A 14,566-nucleotide genomic window follows, 5' to 3' on the forward strand; every position below is an offset into this window, starting at 1 on the left:
AGATCAAACAAGACTGTTGGAGAATTGCGTGAAGATGAAAATTCAAACCTCCTCACAACGGAACAAGTGAGATAGTGGTACTGGCGGCACTTTTCCTCCTCGAAGCTCACAAGATCAGCGTTACGCAAATATGCGTTAAATTCTTCCTTGATTCCCGCTCGATCCATAAAGTTTTCTGAAGGCCATTCACAAGGCCGCACTGGAGCGTCCCTTGGTCGCTCATCGTCAACATCACGCATTGCAAACCTGGGTCCTTGCTTCCTTGAAGAACCACCTTGGTACAATTTCCTAAGCATATTTTTTCTTTGAAAAATTTCTGAAATTTTTAGTAACTTCAAATAAAAGTGAACCAAGCTCAACAAAATTGATAGCAACTACTCCTACAAGTGCCTAGGGACTATATCATGCATTAGAACTACTTGGAACCATATAAATTTGACATGCAAGCTCGAGAACATGGTCACCTAGGCAGCACAAATTTGCAATGAATAAAGCACTAGAACAAAAACTAATTGGACCAATGGAGGAGTCACATACCAAGGAACAATCCCCCCAAGCAGTTTTGTGAGAGGTGCTTTGAGCAAGAAGATCGAAAATCGCAGCAAAATGAGCTAGAACTCGTGCTTGAGCTGGATGGTGATTTTTTGGGAGGATGAAGAAGTGTGTGGGTGCAGGAATAAGTGGAGGGGAGCCACCATGGGACCACGAGGCAGGGGGCGCACCCTGTAGGGTGGGCGCGCCCTGGACCCTCGTGGCCAGGTGCTTGCTCCCCTGCTATGTTCTCAGTGCCAGATATTCTCAAATATTTCAGAAAAAATCATATTCCATTTTCAGGGCATTTGGAGAACTTTTATTTTTGGGGTATTTTTATATTACACGGATAAATCAGAAAACAGACAAAAAATACTATTTTTACTTTATTTCAACTAAATAACAGAAGGTAAAAGGAGGGTACAGAAGGTTGTGCCTTTTAGTTTCATCCATCTCATGCTCATCAAAAGGAATCCACTAACAAGGTTGATCAGGTCTTGTTAACAAACTCATTCCGAATTGCATGAAACCGGAGAAATTTTGAATAACACTATGTTACCTCAACGGGGATATGCACATCCCCAATAATAAGAATATCATATTTCTTCTTGACAGTAGGAAGAGGAAATTCAAAACCTCCAAAAATAATTGATGGAATTTTTCCAATAGAGTTGATACTATGGACTTGAGGTTGTTTCCTCGGAAAGTGTACCGTATGCTCATTACCATTAACATGAAAAGTGACATTGCCTTTGTTGCAATCAATAACAGCCCCTGCAGTATTCAAAAAAGGTCTTCCAAGAATAATAGACATGCTATCGTCCTCGGGAATATCAAGAATAACAAAGTTCGTTAAAATAGTAACGTTTGCAACCACAACAGGCACATCCTCACAAATACCGACAGGTATAGCAGTTGATTTATCAGCCATTTGCAAAGATATTTCAGTAGGTGTCAACTTATTCAAGTCAAGTCTACGATATAAAGAGAGAGGCATAACACTAACACCGGCTCCAAGATCACACAAAGCAGTTTTAACATAGTTTCTTTTAATGGAGCATGGTATAGTGGGTACTCCTGGATCTCCAAGTTTCTTTGGCATTCCACCTTTAAAAGTATAATTCGCAAGCATGGTGGAAATTTCAGCTTCCGGTATCTTTCTTTTATTTGTAACAATTTCTTTCATATACTTAGCATAAGGATTCATTTTGAGCATATCAGTCAAACGCATACGCAAAAAGATAGGTCTAATCATTTCAGCAAAGCGCTCAAAATCCTCATCATCCTTTTTCTTGGATGGTTTGGGAGGAAAAGGCATGGGTTTCTGAACCCATGGCTCTCTTTCTTTACCATGTTTCCTAGCAACAAAGTCTCTCTTATCATAACGTTGATTCTTTGATTGTGGGTTATCAAGATCAACAGCAGGTTCAATTTCTACATCATTATCATTGCTAGGTTGAGCATCATCATGAGCATTATCATTCACATTTTCACTAGGTTCATGTTCATTACCAGATTGTGTTTCAGCATCAGAAATAGAAATATCATTTGGATTCTCAGGTGGTTCAGCAATAGGTTCACTAGAGGCATGCAAAGTCCTATCATTTTTCTTTTTCTTTTTAGAAGGGCTAGATGCATCTATATTATTTCTCTGAGAATCTTGCTCAATTCTCTTAGGATGGCCTTCAGGATACAAAGGTTCCTGAGTCATTTTACCAGTTCTAGTAGCCACTCTAACAGCATAGTCATTATTCTTACTATTTAATTCATTGAGCAAATCATTTTGAGCTTTAAGTACTTGTTCTGCTTGAGTGGTAACCATAGAAGCATGTTTACTAATGAGTTTAAGTTCACCTTTAACTCTAGACATGTAATCACCCAAGTGTTCAATCATATAAGCATTTTGTTTTAATTGTCTACCAAAATAAGCATTGAAGTCTTCTTGCTTAACCATAAAGTTATCAAACTCATCCAAACATTGGCTAGCAATTTTAGTAGGAGGGATTTCAGCTTTATCATATCTATAGAGAGAATTTACCTTTACTACCTGTGTCGGGTTATCAAGACCATGTGTTTCTTCAATAGGTAATGGATTAGGATCATATATTTCTTCAATAGGCGGTAAATTAAGACCATGTATTTCTTCAATAGGAGGTAAATTCTTAACATCTTCAGCTTTAATACCTTTTTCTTTCATAGATTTCTTTGCCTCTTGCATATCTTCAGGACTAAGAAATAGAACACCTCTTTTCTTCGGAGTTGGTTTAGGAATAGGCTCAGGAATTGGCTCAGGAAGTGTCCAATTATTTTCATTTGTCAACATATTATTCAATAGAATTTCAGCTTCATCCGGTGTTCTTTCCCTGAAAACAGAACCAGCACAACTATCCAGGTAATCCCTGGAAGCATCAGTTAGTCCATTATAAAAGATATCAAGTATTTCATTTTTCTTAAGAGGATGATCAGGCAAAGCATTAAGTAATTGGAGAAGCCTCCCCCAAGCTTGTGGGAAACTCTCTTCTTCAATTTGCACAAAATTATATATATCCCTTAAAGCAGCTTGTTTCTTATGAGCAGGGAAATATTTAGCAGAGAAGTAATAAATCATATCCTGGGGACTACGCACACAACGAGGATCAAGATAATTAAACCATATCTTAGCATCACCCTTTAATGAGAACGGAAATATTTTAAGGATATAAAGGTAGCGAGTTCTCTCATCATTAGTGAACAGGGTGGTTGTATCATTTAATTTAGTAAGATGTGCCACAACAGTTTCAGATTCATAGCCATAAAAAGGATCAGATTCAACCAAAGTAATTATACCAGGATCAACAGAGAATTCATAATCCTTATCAGTAACACAGATAGGTGAAGTAGCAAAAGCAGGGTCATGTTTCATTCTAGCATTAAGAGATTGCTGCTTCCATTTAGCTAATAACTTTTTAAGATCACTTCTATCATTGCAAGAAAGAATAGCTCTAGCAGATTCTTCATCCAGAACATAACCCTCAGGCACAACAGGTAATTCATATTTATTAGGGGGAGAGTCTTCATCATCACTATCTTCAATATTATCAGTTTCAATAATTTCATTCTCTCTAGCCCTAGCAAGTTGTTCATCAAGAAATTCACCAAGTGGCACAGTAGTATCAAGCATAGAAGTAGTTTCATCATAAGTATCATGCATAACAGAGGTGGCATCATCAATAACATGAGACATATCAGAATTAATAGCAGAAGCAGGTTTAGGTGTCGCAAGCTTACTCAAAACAGAGGGTGAATCAAGTGCAGAGCTAGATGGCAGTTCCTTACCTCCCCTCGTAGTTGAGGGATAAATTTTTGTTTTCGCGTCTTTCAAGTTCTTCATAGTGACCAGCAGATATAAATCCCAAGTGACTCAAAGAATAGAGCTATGCTCCCCGGCAACGGCGCCAGAAAATAGTCTTGATAACCCACAAGTATAGGGGATCGCAACAGTTTTCGAGGGTAGAGTATTCAACCCAAATTTATTGATTCGACACAACAGGAGCCAAAGAATATTCTCAAGTATTAGCAGTTGAGTTGTCAATTCAACCACACCTGGATAACTTAGTATCTGCAGCAAAGTATTTAGTAGCAAAGTAGTATGGAAGTAACGGTAACGGTAGCAAAAGTAATATTTTTGGGTTTTGTAGTGATTGTAACAGTAGAAACGGAAAAGTAAATAAGCGAAGAACAATATGTGAAAAGCTCGTAGGCATTGGATCGGTGACGGAGAATTATGCCAGATGCGGTTCATCATGTAATAGTCATAACATAGGGTGACACAGAACTAGCTCCAATTCATCAATGTAATGTAGGCATGTATTCCGAATATAGTCATACGTGCTTATGGAAAAGAACTTGCATGACATCTTTTGTCCTACCCTCCCGTGGCAGCGGGGTCCTAACGGAAACTAAGGGATATTAAGGCCTCCTTTTAATATAGTACCGGACCAAAGCATTAACACATAGTGAATACATGAACTCCTCAAACTACGGTCATCACCGGGAGTGGTCCCGATTATTGTCATTTCGGGGTTGCCGGATCATAACACATAGTAGGTGACTATAGACTTGCAAGATAGGATCAAGAACTCACATATATTCATGAAAACATAATAGGTTCAGATCTGAAATCATGGCACTCGGGCCCTAGTGACAAGCATTAAGCATAGCAAAGTCATAGCAACATCAATCTCAGAACATAGTGGATACTAGGGATCAAACCCTAACAAAACTAACTCGATTACATGATAGATCTCGTCCAACCCATCACCGTCCAGCAAGCCTACGATGGAATTACTCACGCACGGCGGTGAGCATCATGAAATTGGTGATGGAGGATGGTTGATGATGACGACGGCAACGAATCCCCCTCTCCGGAGCCCCGAACGGACTCCAGATCAGCCCTCCCGAGAGGTTTTAGGGCTTGGCGGCGGCTCCGTATCGTAAAACGCGATGAAACCTTCTCTCTGATTTTTTCTCCCCGAAAGTGAATATATGGAGTTGGAGTTGAGGTCGATGGAGCGTCAGGGGGCCCACGAGGCAGGGGGCGCGCCCCCCACCCTCGTGGACAGGGTGTGGGTCCCCTGACGTGGATTCTTCTTCCATTATTTTTAATATTTTCCAAAAATATGTTCCGTGGAGTTTCAGGTCATTCCGAGAACTTTTGTTTCTGCACATAAATAACACCATGGAAAGTCTGCTGAAAACAGCGTCAGTACGGGTTAGTTCCATTCAAATCATGCAAGTTAGAGTCCAAAACAAGGGCAAAAGTGTTTGGAAAAGTAGATACGACGGAGACGTATCATGAGACTTTCTATTTTTTTCTCTTCTCTATATTTACCCCTATCATCATACTCTATTCCACCCGTAGTGCTATATCCATGGCTTGCGCTCATGTATTGCGTGAGGGTTGAAAAAGCTGAAGCGCGTTAAAAAGTATGAACCAATTGCTCGGCTTGTCATCGGGGTTGTGCATGATAAATACTTTCTGTTAAGAAGACACAGCATGACAAGACTATATGATTTTGTAGAGATAGCTTTCTTTACCGTTGATATTTTGAAAGACATGATTGTTCTTGGGATGCCTGGGTATTGATGTCTTTATGTCAAATTATAGACTATTGCTTTGAATCACTTATGTCTTAATATTCATGCCATGATTAGATATATGATCAAGTTTATGTTAGGTAGCATTCCACATCAAAAATTATTTTTTTATCATTTACCTACTCGAGGACGAGCAGGAATTAAGCTTGGGGATGCTGATACGTCTCCATCGTATCTATAATTTTTGATTGTTTCATGCCAATATTATACCACTTTCACATACTTTTGGCAACTTTCTATATGATTAATTGGACTAACCTATTGATCCAGTGCCTAGTGCCAGTTCCTGTTTTCTGCATGTTTTTTGTATCGCAGAGAATCCATATCAAACGAAGTCCAAATGCAATAAAATTTCATGGAGAATTATTTTGGAGTAGTTGTGATTTTTGGGAGTTGGAATATCCGCAAACAGAGGCCCACACAGCCCACAAGACACCAGGGCGCGCCAGAGGACCCTTGCGCGTGGTGGTGGGTTGTGCCCTCCTCGAACGTCGGTTGGAGCTCTACTTTGGGTGCAAGGAAGCTTATATCCGTAAAAAAAATCGTGTTAAAATCTCAGTGCAATCGGAGTTACGGATCTCCGGGAATATAAGAAACAGTTTTCGGGCAGACCTGGAGGACGCGAAACAGAAGAGAACAGAGAGGGAGATCGAATCTCGGAGGGGCTTGTGACGCCCCCGATTTGACCGTACACTAATCATGCACGCAAATGTGTACGATCAAGATCAGGGACTCACGGGAAGATATCACAACACAACTCTAAAACATAAATAAGTCATACAAGCATCATAATACAAGCCAGGGGCCTCGAGGGCTCGAATACAAGTGCTCGATCACAGACGAGTCAGCGGAAGCAACAATATCTGAGTACAGACATAAGATAAACAAGTTTGCCTTAAGAAGGCTAGCACAAAAGTAGCATCCATCGAAAAGGCAAGGCCTCCTGCCTGGGACCTCCTAACTACTCCTCGAAGCCGAACTCCACGTAGAATCATCCTCGGGGTCTCTAGCTCCTGGACTCCAGCATCTGGTTGCGGCAACCAGGTAGAAAGGAAAGGGGGAAAAGAGGAAGGAAAGCAACCGTGAGTACTCATCCAAAGTACTCGCAAGCAAGGAGCTACACTACATATGCATGGGTATATGTGTAAAGGGGCATATCAATGGACTGAACTGCAGAATGCCAGAATAAGAGGGGGATAGCTAGTCCTGTCGAAGACTACGCTTCTGGCCATCTCCATCTTGCAGCATGTAGAAGAGAGTAGATTGAAGTCCTCCAAGTAGCGTCGCATAGCATAATCCTACCCGGCGATCCCCTCCTCGTCACCCTGTTAGAGAGCGATCACCGGGTTATATCTGGCACTTGGAAGGGTGTGTTTTATTAAGTATCCAATTCTAGTTGTCATAAGGTCAAGGTACAACTCCGGGTCGTCCTTTTACCGAGGGACACGGCTATTCGAATAGATAAACTTCCCTGCAGGGGTGCACCACATAACCCAACACGCTCGATCCCATTTGGTCGGACACACTTTTCTGGGTCATGTCCGGCCTCGAAAGATCAACACGTCGCAGCCCCACCTAAGCTCAACAGAGAGGTCAGCACGCCGGTCTAACTCCTATGCGCGCAGGGGTCTGGGCCCATCGCCCATTGCACACCTGCACGTTGCGTACGCGGCCGGAAGCAGACCTAGCCCCTTTAATACAAGCGCGAGCTTACGGTCCAATGCGGCGCGCGCCACTCAGTCGCTGACGTCACGAAGGCTTCGGCTGATACCACGACGCCGGGATACCCATAACTACTCCCGCGTAGATGGTTAGTGCGTATAGACCCAACGGCCAGACTCAGATCAAATACAAAGATCTCGTTAAGCGTGTTAAGTATCCGCGAACGCCGACCAGGGCCAGGCCCACCTCTCTCCTAGGTGGTCTCAACCTGCCCTGTCACTCCGCCATAAAGTAACAGTCGGGGGCCGTCAGGAACCCAAGCCCACCTCTACCGGGATGGAGCCACCTGTCCTTTCAGCCCCCTCATCAAAATCACTTGCGGGTACTCAACGAGCCGATCCGACTTTAGTCACCACATGTGTCATGTATATAAAGTATATAGTATATACCCGTGATCACCGCCCAGGTGATCACGGCCCGATAGTATAGCACAGCAGACGGACAAGAAAGTAGGGCCACTGATGGAAAACTAGCATCCTATACTAAGCATGTAGGATTGCAGGTAAAGGTAACAACAGTAGTAGCAAGGATAGGCTATGCATCAGGATAGGATATCGGAAAGCAGTAACATGCTACACTACTCTAATGCAAGCAGTATAGAGAAGAATAGGCGATATCTGGTGATCAAGGGGGGGGCTTGCCTGGTTGCTCTGGCAAGAGAGAGGGGTCGTCAACTCCGTAGTCATACGGGGCACCAGCAGCGGCGTCGGTCTCGTAGTCTACCGAAGAGAAGAGGGGGAAGAAACAATGAATACAATGCAAACAGATTCATAACGATGCATGACAAAGCAAACGCGGTGTTAGGTGTGCCCTAACGCGGTAAGGAGTGATACCGGCGAAGGGGGAAAACATCCGGGAAAGTGTTCCCGGTGTTTCGCGTTTTCGGGCAGAGGTGCCGGAGGTGAAATGTTGCAGGTTCACTATGCTAGGGACGCGTGGCGGACGTACGGGCTGCGTATCCGGATTTGTCTCGTCGTTCTGAGCAACTTTCATGTTGAAAATAATTTAATCCGAGTTACGGATTAAAAGATATGATTTTCTAAAGATTTTAATAATTTCTGGAATTTAATTAATTATTTAATTTAATTCGAAAATGGATTTATGACATCAGCATGATGTCATGCTGACGTCAGCAGTCAACATTGACCGTTGACCTGGTCAACCTGACAGGTGGGTCCCACCTGTCAAGGACTGTTTAGCTAATTAACAGTGGTTAATTAGGTTAATTAAGTTTAATTAGTTTAACTTAACAGGATTATTTAGTTAATTAATTAATTATTTATTTTTATTATTATTTATTTATTTATTATATATATTTTTTAATTCTTTTTTTTAAACGTTCCAGGGGGCGTGGGGCCCCAAGGTCAGTGGCTCACGGGAGCCCTAGCGGGCATGTGGGTTACGGGCGCTGGCGTCGGCGCCCGACTGGGCGAGCGCTCAAATCGACAGGCGGGGGGGCCAGCCACGGGCGTGGCGAGGCCGCCGGCGCCCACGACGCCGGCCAAGGGCGGCGCCACGGGAGGGACCGCGACAGGGCGCAGCAAGCGGTGACGGGCGTTCAGCGCGGCAAGGCCTCGCGCGAGAGGAAGGACACGGCGAGGCAAACGGTGGGCGTAGCCGGGCGCGGCCACCGCGCCTGTGAGGCGGTGCGGGGCGAGCAAGGCGCGCGTGCGGGTCGTGGCCCGCGGGAGGAGCAGCATGGGGGAAAGGGGAGGAGAGGGGAGGCTCACGAGGGCCGTAGGGAAAAGGCAGCGGGCTCGGGGTCGGCCGGTGTGGAGGAGACCGTGGACGGGGCGGCGCCGGCGTGGTCGACGGCGGCAGGGACGACGAGATTCGGCGGCGTAGGGGGCGGCTTCGGGCGACGGTGAGGTCCGGCGACGGCGGCGAGCGCTGGGCGCTGGAGTAGTTGCCCCCCGATCCAGATCGGGGGGAAGAGGAGGCGAACGTGGGGGGGGGGGAGTGGAGCGACGGAATCGGGGCGGCGTCCAGGCCACCGGCGACGAGGGGCGATGGCGCGCAACGGCAGCGGCAGAGGGGTCGGGGGCGTTGGTTGCCCCCGATTCAGATCCACCCGTGGGTGGGGTGGGGAGACGAGAGGGATCGGGGAGGAGTGGGGGGTTACGTGCTAGGGTTTCAGGAGCGTGGGCGGTTAAGGGGAATGGGGTGGCCGGTTGGGTCTTTTGGGCTGGTGGCCTGCTGGCTAGCTGGGCCATTCGGCCCGGGGGGGTTTCTCCCTTTTCTTTTTTTTGTTAGCTTTGTTTTCTGTTTTTGTATTTTCTTTCCTTTTACTTATTTATTATATGTTCTTATTTTATTTTAGTTTTATAAAACATAAGCCTAGTCCCTAAATTAATGCTTTAGTTTACCCTACTGCCACAAAGTGTTTGGTACACAATCAAAATAGTTTACATTTTTACAATTCTTAAAAAGGCATTTAATTAATAGTTTTACCACTGTTTTACTTATTTTAGTGCTTTAATTATTTTATAAAAATGTGGGTTTCTCCACCATAATTACTTACGATTTATTTGCCACAACCCAAACATTTTAGTTTAGATATTTGAAAATTTTACTGTTTGCCTATATTTTATATTTTAACTTGAATCGTTTTTGAACTAACTCGAGTTTATCAACAGTAACCGAGTTGACGTGGCACCATCAGCAGAGGTTTACTGTAGCTTGATTATACGGGCGTCACAATTCTCCTCCACTACAAGAAATCTCGTCCCGAGATTTAAGAGGGAAGTAAAGGGGGAAGGTTCGGGTTACGAAATTCTAGGGAGTGTTCTTGGTCTTGGTTCTTCTTCTCGAAGAGGTTGATCCATTACATTGATGTCTTCATTCTGCTGTTTCAGGTCATCATGATAAAGTTGTCGTCCTTTCTTCGAGAACTCCATCGTACTTACGACAGAGTAAGGGGGTATTCTGGAAGAACGGACCTCTGCAAGGTTTACTATCTGGTCAATATCATCGGGGAAGGTGGCGGAAAGTAACTCTCGAACTAAGTCTTAAGAAAAGCTGAGAGCATGTAAGAAAGTACCATGAGAAGTTTCAAACGGGTAGGCAATCGTTCGAAGCCCGAAAGGTTCTGACCAACGGGAATAAGTATTGTGTCTGATACCAAAATTGATGATCTCACGAAAGGTAGCACATGAATTACATACGAAGCCAAGCGTGAGGAATAACCTTGGGAACAGGGGGTGCATGTCACGACCGGTTTTTCAATAAAATATTTATTGAGAGACCAGTCCCATTTACGGACCAGTAAAGAAGAATTCCTTCTCACTGGTAGACAATATCTTGGTCACAGAAGAAAAATACCAGGAGTACTGAATATAATACAAGGTTGAGCGGAGACTGCTCAACAATTTATTACATGAACGCCGATAAAACATAACGGCGGATAGGGTGGCATGACTACAATCTCACGATAACAACGGTGGTGGAAGTATCACCGCGAAGTGGGTGATATGACTCCTGAAAACTACAGCTCTTCGAGCGTCGGAGTGAGGCTCGAGGAGACTTATTGCGGGTGGCGGAAGCGTATATGATACAAGTGACCAATATCCAAGATCGCACAGGACTGACTGGGACTCCTCTAGGCGTCGGACGCACTATCAAACTCTTCATCCAAGAGATCGCCTTCGTCAGCATCTGGCCAAATCAACAAGCCAGGTGAGTACTATGAAAGTACTCGCAAGACAGTTTGGACATAAGATATAACAAATGTAAACATGAAGCATATGAACAGATTAACCGGTGCGTTCAGACATAGAGATAATAATGCATGGGAAAATAACAGAGAAGTCGGGCGGTAGTCCTCCCGAAATTCCAAAATAAATACTGGGTGCCAAACGAGGGTCTGAATGACTCCTCGAGAGGAAACTGCAAGAATAATAATACTGGTGCCAAACGAGGGTCTGAATGACTCCTCGAGAGGAAACTGCAAGAATAATAATACTGGTGCCAAACGAGGGTCTGAATGACTCCTCGAGAGGAAACTGCAAGAATAATAATACTGGTGCCAAACGAGGGTCTGAATGACTCCTCGAGAGGAAACTGCAAGAATAATAATGCCGCAGGCGGGCGTCAGGGCGACACCACATAAAGGGCTTATAACAGAAAATAAAAGACAAACATGCCACAGTCGGACGTCTGAGCGACATCACATAAAGGGCTTATATTGTAGCTCAATAATTCAGTAGCTCGAGAACATAAATTATTACAAGTACGAGACAAATATAAGGTTAGTCCATCCGCAGGAATAATAATTAAACTGGGTTTACCACTAGAGCTTGTTCACCGGGGATAAAAATTCCACGAGGATAGATATGGATATACTGATCACCCTACTTGATCATGGATACGATGACTCGGAAGGATTTGACTCTGCAGAGTTTGTACTTAACCACAGCCAACGGATTTCAGTAGTCACGGGGACTAGTTCCGTTTACGGTGTTTTGGAAGAAACACGTCTAACCAGTACACACCCATTCAACATTCCGAAGCCAGGGATCACCCTCGGCAACGTTCAAGAAAAACCTTGAGACGGGGAGGCTACAACCTCGCGTAGCATGGGATCAAATTTCTATACGCGCGCTCTAAGGGGGTGCCCCCCCTCTCGGTCCCAACCGGAAACACCCATGCCCCCTGACCGGATGACTGGCTTTAATCCAGGGCCATGGAACCATCATCCCGGCCCCTCTGTTTGGTGTGTACACGGAAAGAGGTTACCAACTTACTAAACCGCATCCTGGCAAAAGAAACATGTGGTAGCACGGAAGGGAAAAGAACGATAACGTGACTCCGTCCACGTTAACGTCGGAATTAGTCGGATGACGCAAGGCTGGTATGCTACAACAGTACCACCTTGCTGCCCTTCATGTCACCACATGATTAGGCCATCTCTCACCAGAGATCATCGCAACTTTGGAACATGCGGGTAGTTGCCTCACAAGCAACGAGGTACTCACCGACACTCGTATGCCACGCACAACCTCTCACGCAAACATGCAAAGCATCTATCATATCCAAGGTTCAAACATGCTTGCCTGGTTCGGAGAAGTCGGAGTCTAGCTCGGCGAAGTTCGCGGCTCCGTCACCTCTTCCGGAACCTACGGCATAACGAAAAATGCATACTAACGTGAAAACCAACGCGTGCATAAAAATTGTTCCAAAAATTTTCGAAATAAATCCCATAAAAAACTAGACAAAATTTTAAGACTGTCAGAAAAAGAATCACTCAAAAATCACTTTTTATTAAAAAGTTATAAAGGTTTCTGTCCAGGGACTCATCTGTAATGAAACAGAAAAGTTCCAGGGGCTAAACTGAGAAAACAGAAAACGCTTCGGAAAGAAACGCGCCAGCTCAAAAGGGAAAACGTATTTTGCCCGAAGGCGCCAACAGAAAACGTTTCGAGGGAGAGAAAGAAGAGAGGCTGACATGGGGGGTCCACATGTCAGGTTTAAAAAGCTCGCCGGCGCCCGAAGACTGCGGTGGTCGCCGGCGTCGAACCACGGCGAGACAGGGAGATCGGAGTGTACCAAGAGCTTCAGCGTGTCCTTCCACGTCGGTGGGTGGTGGACTCGAGCGTCGGAGAGCACCACTTCGACGGCGACACTTTCTCCGGGGACGACGGCTCGGGTGATGGTGGAGAACTCCGGTGGGTGCTGCAAACTTCGAATTGAAGCGCGGGTCAGGAGAGTGGATGCATAGGGAAGCTACTGGCAAGAGATGGGAGGCAGAGGTGCACGCACGGGAGCGAATCGAGCTGGATCCCGTGGCGGGTCGCGGCGGCCGGAGTTGAGGAAGGAGACTCCCTCGGGGCTCTTCCAGTGGCTAGGCAGGGTCTAGGTGGAGTGCAGAGGTGGTGTGGGCTCGAGTTGAAGCTCGGGGCCTCTATTTATAGGCGGATCGAGGGGGTGGCCATGAACGGGGTTGCTCCGGCGAGCAATTACGGCGAGGCAGTGCCTTGGCAGGGAGCTTAAGTGGTCAGGCAGCATCAGTGTGATGCACTGGTGTCATTCCCCCGCTAATCCTGGTCGGTCTTGGCGTAATGGCGTTGGTCCACGGTGGGGTGGCCGCACGGGCACGACGGCGGCAGAGCGCGCGCTCCGCGCCTAGCGGTTCACGACGAGAGTGGCAGCGTGCACGGGGGAGTGGGTGGCCACGCGGCGATCTCCGATGGCTTGGGCGGCGCTGAGTGGCGCCGTTTGCGCCGCGCCTCTCTCTGGCGGCCGCAAAGCCGCCGCTGGCGTCGGTCACGGGGCGGCGCACCTCCTCCAGCACGTCGCCGACGCCCGCAAGCATCCAGGCGCTCATGCGGTGCAGGAACAAGGGGGAGGGGACGGGGAGCAAGGCGCCAACGCGGCACTGTTGAGATCGACAACATGTTCTGAAGAAAACGACAGTAGACCACTGAACTGTATTTCTGAATCTCTGAACTTGACATTGACACTGCACTGCAGGTGTTCGACAGAATGATTTGGCATGAAGAAAATTTTTCCTGGGGCTGGGACTTGGTGAGGTGACCTCTCAATGCACCCAGAGGCTGCCTGATTTTTCTCAGAATTTTAGGAGAAGGATTTGAATGAATTTCATCAAATTTGACAAATCTGGTCCAAACTTGCAGCAAGGATAGTTTGAAAAATTTGAACTGAAGACCAGTGGATCTTCATGGATCTTGGTTGAGGGTTCAAAGGACTTGGAAGGGAAAAAGGTTTGGGGGCAAAGATCAAAGCAGAAAGAGTAGTTCCTTTGTAAACCTCCAAGGGCTAGAATAGAGGGCAGAAAATGTTTTGATAAGATTAAATGGAAAATAATCATATAGGGAGGTCCAACTTGCTGGATTTGATGCAAATCATGATCCAAAGATGAGGGAAGGTTTAGGAGAGTGGATTTGCACTAAGGCCATGGCAAGAGGGATTTGTTGAAAGTGGTAAAGGATTATTCCAAAAGCCATAGTGCATTTTCAAAGAGATTTTCAAAAGGCATTTTTTTTTCAAAGTGAAAAGCATTTTGGCTTGAGTCAAAAATAAAAAGCAAGAACCTCCAAGACTAAAAACAAGTCTTGGGTGAATCCAAATAAAACTCTTGCCATAAAAAAATATTTTGAAAGGGAGGGTTCTTTTGAAGAAATTTTTTTAACACACCTCCCTCAAGTCAAGTAAAATTTTT

The sequence above is a fragment of the Aegilops tauschii genome, chromosome 5, assembly GCF_002575655.3.
Source record: "Aegilops tauschii subsp. strangulata cultivar AL8/78 chromosome 5, Aet v6.0, whole genome shotgun sequence".
NCBI lineage: Eukaryota > Viridiplantae > Streptophyta > Magnoliopsida > Poales > Poaceae > Aegilops > Aegilops tauschii.